Source organism: Silene latifolia, unplaced genomic scaffold, assembly GCF_048544455.1.
Source record: "Silene latifolia isolate original U9 population unplaced genomic scaffold, ASM4854445v1 scaffold_470, whole genome shotgun sequence".
NCBI lineage: Eukaryota > Viridiplantae > Streptophyta > Magnoliopsida > Caryophyllales > Caryophyllaceae > Silene > Silene latifolia.
In genome coordinates this window covers 40,450-48,824 of record NW_027413387.1, presented here as the reverse complement: position 1 = coordinate 48,824, position 8,375 = coordinate 40,450, and the positions used below count along the sequence as shown (strand labels likewise).

Sequence of the window (8,375 nt, the reverse complement as noted above, 5' to 3'; positions counted from 1 at the left end):
AATCCTAATACTTTTAGGGAAAATAATTAAAGGAAATAACAACTAGGAAATAATTAACTAAAACAGATTTTAAGAAAATTGGAAACTTTCCTAAAACCGGATAGACTACTAATTAGGAAAACTTAAATAAGGAAAGATATGGCAACCGACTTTGTGCTTGCCTATGCACGTTTCCTTGCTTCTCCATACTCGGTCTTTGTTGCTTGGCGTCCAAGGTAAGACTATACTTGGAGCCCAAGTAAACACACGACTCCTTTGGCTGATTCGGACTTGACACCAAATAGCTGATTGATCTGAACAGTCCTCGGGACTGTTTCATTTAGCTGCTCCAGATCTAAGTTAACTTCTTCATCAATCAATATCGTATCATCCCCTCCCCCTTTGAAAGGAATTGTCCTCAATTCTGAAATCCCATCATCATCAAGGTATGGAGATAGATCCCCGACATTAAATGTAGCATGTACTCCATAGTCTCCTGGAAGTTCGATTTTGTATGCATTATCATTTACTTTCTCGATCACTTTGTAAGGTCCCTCGGCCCTTGGCATTAATTTGTTCTTCCTCTTGCTAGGGAACCTTTCTTTCCTCAAATGTAACCATACCAAATCTCCTGGATTGAAAAGCCTTGGCTTCCTATGTTTGTTTGATTTCTTCTTGTAAGCCTCATTAACGGTTTTGATCCGTTCTCTTACCTGTTCATGTAGCTTGATCATAGACTTCAACTTTGACTCCGCATCCTTATGCACCAATTCATCTTTAGGTAACGGTATCAAGTCTAACGGTAAGTAAGGATTCAAACCATAAACAACCTCAAATGGAGAGTGAGTTGTTGCAAACGTAGGAGAACGATTGTAAGCGAACTCGGCATGTGCTAATTTTAAATCCCAATCCTTTTGAGTCTTGCTTACCAATCCTCGCAAAATAGTTCCAAGAATACGATTAGTAACTTCAGTTTGCCCATCTGTTTGTGGATGGTGTGAAGTACTAAACAAGAGCTTTGTTCCAACCTTCCTCCATAATGTGTTCCAAAAGTAACTCAAAAATTTCGAATCACGATCAGAAACTATTGTCTTTGGTATTCCATGTAGACGAACGATCTCCTTGTAATACAAATCAGCCACATTACTTGCGTCATCCGTCTTGTTACAAGCCACAAAATGCGCCATCTTTGAGAAACGATCAACTACCACCATGATAGCATCCTTACCTCGTTGAGTGCGAGGCAAAGCAACAATGAAATCCATCGACACATCTTCCCATGGTCTAATTGGAATCGGCAATGGGGTGTATTCTCCGGGCTTGAACTTGCTTTTCATAAGATGACAAGTCACACACTTGCTCACAATGTTGTATACATCTCCTTGCATCTTTGGCCAATGAAAATGTTCCTTCAATACATCCAATGTCTTTTGCACACCAAAATGACCAGCTAACCCACCTCCATGTGCTTCACGCACCAATAATTCACGAACTGAATGCTTAGGTACACAAAGAAGATTACCTTTGAAGAGGAATCCGTCTTGAATCACGAATTCTTTGAATGAACCATCTTGACATTCCTTGTAAATCTTTCCAAAATCAATATCTTCAAGATAGTAATCTTTCAAGGTCTCAAAACCTAGCAAACGAACTTCAAGTGTAGATAATAATGAATAACGGCGTGAAAGAGCATCTGCCACAACGTTACTCTTACCATCCTTATACTTCGATGAAAAATAAAATGATTGTAGGAATTCAACCCACTTAGCATGCCTCGGATTCAACTTTTGTTGCCCATGTATATGTTTTAATGATTCATGATCCGAGTGTAAAATAAAATGACTAGGACGAAGATAATGACTCCAATGATTAAGAGCCCTAACAATAGCATAAAATTCCTTGTCATAGGTTGAATAATTAAGTCGCGCTCCTCCTAACTTCTCCGAGAAATAAGCAATGGGTCGCTTATTTTGAATAAGAACAGACTCAATTCCTACACCACTAGCATCGCATTCGACTTCGAAAGGTTGTGAGAAGTCGGGTAATGCTAACACGGGAGCTTCACATAGCTTCCTTTTAATTGTTTCAAACGCCCCTTGGGCGGCCTCGCTCCAATGGAATGTGCCTTTCTTCATACACTCCGTAATAGGACTAGTAACGGTACTAAAATCACGAATAAAACGTCGATAGAAGGAAGCAAGTCCATGAAAAGATCTAACCTCGATTCTTGTTTTAGGACTTGGCCAAGAACGAATAGCCTCTATCTTTGTTTGATCAACCGATACTCCATCTTTCGAGACAACATAACCCAAGAACACCACGTTATCTACCAAGAATGTACACTTCTCGGACTTACCATATAGTCTTTGCTTTCAAGTGTTTCAAACACTGCCCGTAGGTGTTCAAAATGCTCCTGGATGCTCTTACTATAAATTAGAATATCGTCCAAGTAGACGACAACAAAACGTCCCAAGAATGGTTTCAAAACTTCATTCATTAATCTCATAAAGGTACTTGGGGCATTAGTGAGACCGAATGACATTACCAACCACTCATATAAACCATGCTTTGTTTTGAACGCGGTCTTCCATTCATCACCTTCACGCATTCGAATCTGATGATAACCACTTCTCAAATCGATTTTTGAAAATATGACCGAACCATGAAGCTCATCTAACATATCATCAAGTCTTGGAATAGGAAAGCGATATTTGATAGTGATATTATTTACCGCTCTACTATCGATGCACATCCTCCACGTTCCATCCTTTTTTGGTACAAGCAATGCGGGAACGGCACAAGGACTCATACTCTCACGAACATAGCCACGCTCCATGAGTTCTTCAATTTGACGTTGTAACTCCTTGGTCTCCTCGGGATTACTACGATAAGCGGCCTTGTTAGGAAGTGGTGCACCTGGTACGAGATCAATTTGATGCTCAATTCCACGAATAGGAGGCAAACCCGGTGGTACATCTTCGGGGAAGACATCCTTAAACTCGTGCAATAGTTCTTGAAGTATTCCATCTTCATGACTCGTTGTGATGGTCTTTGTAGGACTCTCACTTGAGACCAATGCATATACTGTTTCACCATCATCAATAGCTTGCTCCACCTCTCGTTCACTAGCAAACATAGACAAACTTGGTTTCTTACCCTTCTTTGCGTGCATAGCTCGAATTGCTTCCGGGGACATAGGACGCAATACTATCTTCTTGCCATTCACAATAAAGAATATTCATTACTTCTTCCATTGTGATTAACATTACGATCAAATTGCCAAGGACGTCCTAAGAGAATATGACAAGCATCCATAGGAATAACGTCACAAAGCACCTCGTCCTTGTAAGAACCCATTGTGAAACAAACACGTACCTGTCTTGTAACCTTCACCTTGCTACCATCATCAAGCCAATGTAAATTATAAGGTTTAGGATGTACCATAGTAACGAGTGCCAATTTTTCTACCATCTCCGTTGAAGCCACATTCGTGCAACTTCCTCCGTCAATAATCACACTACACCACTTGTCTTTCACTTGACACTTTGTATGAAAAATCTGGTCTCGTTGCTCCGTTGTAATAGGCTCTGTATTAGCTTGCAAAGTACGTCGTAGAACAAGATTAGTATCATACATAGGTGGTTCATAAGGCTCAAAATCCACCTCTCCTTCCTCGGCTTCATTTATTAGAAACAATCCATCTTCGTTGTCTTCTTCAAATAATTCATCACGAACATCCACGGCCTCTCGCAATGTGATATTTCGTTTGTTAGGACAAGCATTCTGAAAGTGTCCAAAACCTTGACACTTAAAACAACGAACAGTAGCCAAACTCTTTTCCTTAGGCGTCTGAACAGTCTTAGGGACTGTTTGAGCGACTGGTGTTGCTGGAACAGTAGGTTTCGAACTAGAACTCGAACTAGCTCCCATATTCTTAGACAAATCAGGTTTACTCCAAGGATTAACTTTCGATGAGTTACTCACATAAGCACGTTTAGTCTTATTTTGCCCTTCCGCCTTGATACAAAGATCACATAACATATCGAAAGAAGAATAAGGGTGCATCTCGACCGCATGAGCAATATTAAGGTTTAACCCTCGAAAGAAACGAGCCATCTTTTGTTCCTCAATCTCCTCTACTTCACTCATAAGGGTTATTCTTTCAAATTCAGCAATATAATCGGCAATACTCAAGCTCCCTTGCATTAATTCAGCCAATTTACGATATAAATCAATCTTATGAGTTTTGGGAACAAACCTCTTTCGTAGCTTACGTTTTAAAGACTCCCATGAAGCTAGCTTTTCCTTCCCTTCACGTGCCCTAGCAGCCTTCAAACTTTCATACCATAAAGATGCATTCTTGCGTAGCTTCAAGATTGCATATTTGCAACGCTTCTCATCATCAATGTCCTTGAAGTCGAACATCCTCTCCATCTGTCTTTCCCATTCAAAATATTCCTCGGGATCCATGCCACCAACAAACTCTGGAAGTTCATTGATTTTGAACTCATCCATGTACTTGACCGGTTCTCTCCGTGGTTGCATACGCTGTCCTGGGGTAAAGTTGATGTTCTTTAAAGCCTCTTGGAGATTTTGAAGAAAATTTGGATCATTAAAATCCATGATCACCGTCCTGGATCAACAAATCTGGCTCTGATGCCAAATGATACGAAAATTACTCAAAAGAATTAGATTCGTTAGAGTTGCAGCGGAATTAACAAAACTGGACAGTGCTGAAGACTGTCTGATTGTCGGATTTATAAGATTTGAACGGTTTATTGAACTGTCTGATTTAGAACGAGAACTTAGTAATTTTTATGTGTTTTTTGTGATATAAACGAAACAAGAAAATAAAAGGATATTTGCTTGAGCTAGACCTATAGCTCAACCAATGGTGAATTATAATCAAGACCTATTGATTATAACTCGTGTTAATGTTCGAAAACGCGTCAAACAATAACGAAATTCGGAACGAAACTCGTCGAACCTATGCTTACACAATGTAAACGAAAACTTTGCAAGTTTATTGATAATTCTTGGATGATGAAATCAGGATACAATAGCTCCCTATTTATACTAAGCTAGACCGACTCCTAGAAGGACTTAAGGAAACAATCGACTTTCCTAATCTTACTCGACTTAAGCTATGGCTAATTTGCCTTATTATAATCCTAATACTTTTAGGGAAAATAATTAAAGGAAATAACAACTAGGAAATAATTAACTAAAACAGATTTTAAGAAAATTGGAAACTTTCCTAAAATCGGATAGACTACTAATTAGGAAAACTTAAATAAGGAAAGATATGGCAACCGACTTTGTGCTTGCCTATGCACGTTTCCTTGCTTCTCCATACTCGGTCTTTGTTGCTTGGCGTCCAAGGTAAGACTATACTTGGAGCCCAAGTAAACACACGACTCCTTTGGCTGATTCGGACTTGACACCAAATAGCTGATTGATCTGAACAGTCCTCGGGACTGTTTCATTTAGCTGCTCCAGATCTAAGTTAACTTCTTCATCAATCAATATCGTATCAATTAGTCTTGTGACTCGTTGTGTAAACCATTTGTCCTTGTGACTCGTTGTGTAAACCATTTGTCCTTGTTCATTAGTCCTTGTGACTCGTTGTGTAAACTATTTATCCTTGTTCTTTAGACTTTGTGACTCGTTGTGTGAACCATTTGTCCTAGTTCTTTAGTCTTTGTGACACGTTGTTTAAACAATTTGTCCTTGTTCATTAGTCTTGTGACTCCTTGTGTTAACCATTTGTCCTTGTGACTCGTTGTGTAAACCATTTGCCCTTGTTCATTAGTCCTTGTGACTCGTTGTGTAAACTATTTGTCCTTGTTCTTTAGTCCTTGTGACTCGTTGTTTAAACAATTTGTCCTTTTTCTTTAGTCCTTGTGACTCGTTGTTTAAACAATTTGTCCTTGTTCATTAGTAATTATGATTCGTTGTGTAAACCATTTGTCCTTGTTATTGTGACTTGTTGTGTGAATCATTTATCCTTGCTCATTAGTCCTTGTGACTCGTGGTGTGAACCAATTGTCCTTGTTCATTAGTCCTTATGACTCGTTGTGTAAACTATTTGTCCTTGTTCTTTAGACATTGTGACTCGTTGTGTGAACCATTTGTCCTTGTTCTTTAGTCCTTGTGACTCGTTGTTTAAACAATTTGTCCTTGTTCATTAGTCTTGTGACTCGTTGTGTAAACCATTAGTCCTTATGACTCGTTGTTTAAACCATTTGCCCTTGTTCATTAGTCCTTGTGACTCATTGTGTAAACTATTTGTCCTTGTTCTTTAGACCTTGTGACTCGTTGTGTGAACCATTTGTCCTCGTTCTTTAGTCCTTATGACTCGTTGTTTAAACAATTTGTCCTTGTTCTTTAGTCCTTGTGACTCGTTGTTTAAACAATTTGTCCTTGTTCATTAGTCTTGTGACTCGTTGTGTAAACCATTAGTCCTTATGACTCGTTTAAACCATTTGCCCTTGTTCATTAGTCCTTGTGACTCATTGTGTAAACTATTTGTCCTTGTTCTTTAGACCTTGTGACTCATTGTGTGAACCATTTGTCCTTGTTCTTTAGTTCTTGTGACTCGTTGTTTAAACAATTTGTCCTTGTTCATTAGTCTTGTGACTCGTTGTGTAAACAATTTGTCCTTGTGACTCGTTGTGTAAACCATTTGTCCTTTTTCATTAGTCCTTGTGACTCATTGTGTAAACTATTTGTCCTTGTTCTTTAGACCTTGTGACTCGTTGTGTGAACCATTTGTCCTTGTTCTTTAGTCCTTGTGACTCGTTGTTTAAACAATTTGTCCTTGTTCTTTAGTCCTTGTGACTCGTTGTTTAAACAATTTGTCCTTGTTCATTAGTCTTGTGACTCAGTGTGTAAACCATTTGTCCTTGTGACTTGTTGTGTAAACCATTTGTCCTTGTTCATTAGTCCTTGTGACTCATTGTGTAAACTATTTGTCCTTGTTCTTTAGACCTTGTGACTCGTTGTGTGAACCATTTGTCCTTGTTCTTTAGTCCTTGTGACTCGTTGTTTAAACAATTTGTCCTTGTTCTTTAGTCCTTGTGACTCGTTGTTTAAACAATTTGTCCTTGTTCATTAGTCTTATGACTCGTTGTGTAAACCATTTGTCCTTGCTCATTAGTCCTTGTGACTCATTGTGTAAACTATTTGTCCTTGTTCTTTAGACCTTGTGACTCGTTGTGTGAACCATTTGTCCTTGTTCTTTAGTCCTTGTGACTCGTTGTTTAAACAATTTGTCCTTGTTTTTTAGTTCTTGTGATTCGTTGTGTAAACCATTTGTCCTTGTTATTGTGACTTGTTGTTTTAATCATTTATCCTTACTCATTAGTCCTTGTGACTCGTTGTGTGAACCAATTGTCCTTGTTCATTAGTCCTTATGACTCGTTGTGTAAACTATTTGTCCTTGTTCTTTAGACCTTGTGACTCGTTGTGTGAACCATTTGTCCTTGTTCTTTAGTCCTTGTGACTCGTTGTTTAAACAATTTGTCCTTGTTCATTAGTCTTGTGACTCGTTGTGTAAACCATTAGTCCTTATGACTCGTTGTTTAAACCATTTGCCCTTGTTCATTAGTCCTTGTGACTCATTGTGTAAACTATTTGTCCTTGTTCTTTAGACCTTGTGACTCGTTGTGTGAACCATTTGTCCTCGTTCTTTAGTCCTTGTGACTCGTTGTTTAAACAATTTGTCCTTGTTCTTTAGTCCTTGTGACTCGTTGTTTAAACAATTAGTCCTTGTTCATTAGTCTTGTGACTCGTTGTGTAAACCATTTGTCCTTGTGACTCGTTGTGTAAACCATTTGTCCTTGTTCATTAGTCCTTGTGACTCATTGTGTAAACTATTTGTCCTTGTTCTTTAGACCTTGTGACTCGTTGTGTGAACCATTTGTCCTTGTTCTTTTGTCCTTGTGACTCGTTGTTTAAACAATTTGTCCTTGTTCATTAGTCTTGTGACTCGTTGTGTAAACAATTTGTCCTTGTGACTCGTTGTGTAAACCATTTGTCCTTTTTCATTAGTCCTTGTGACTCATTGTGTAAACTATTTGTCCTTGTTCTTTAGACCTTGTGACTCGTTGTGTGAACCATTTGTCCTCGTTCTTTAGTCCTTGTGACTCGTTGTTTAAACAATTTGTCCTTGTTCTTTAGTCCTTGTGACTCGTTGTTTAAACTATTAGTCCTTGTTCATTAGTCTTGTGACTCGTTGTGTAAACCATTTGTCCTTGTGACTCGTTGTGTAAACCATTTGTCCTTGTTCATTAGTCCTTGTGACTCATTGTGTAAACTATTTGTCCTTCTTCTTTAGACCTTGTGACTCGTTGTGTGAACCATTTGTCCTTGTTCTTTAGTCCTTGTGACTCGTT

General features: G+C 38.6%; 1 pseudogene; it reads right to left on the bottom strand.

The window, feature by feature from the left end:
• Positions 1-221: 221 nt before the first annotated feature.
• Positions 222-4,602, bottom strand: LOC141639618 (uncharacterized; annotated as a pseudogene).
• Between the last annotated feature and the right edge of the window lie 3,773 nt (positions 4,603-8,375).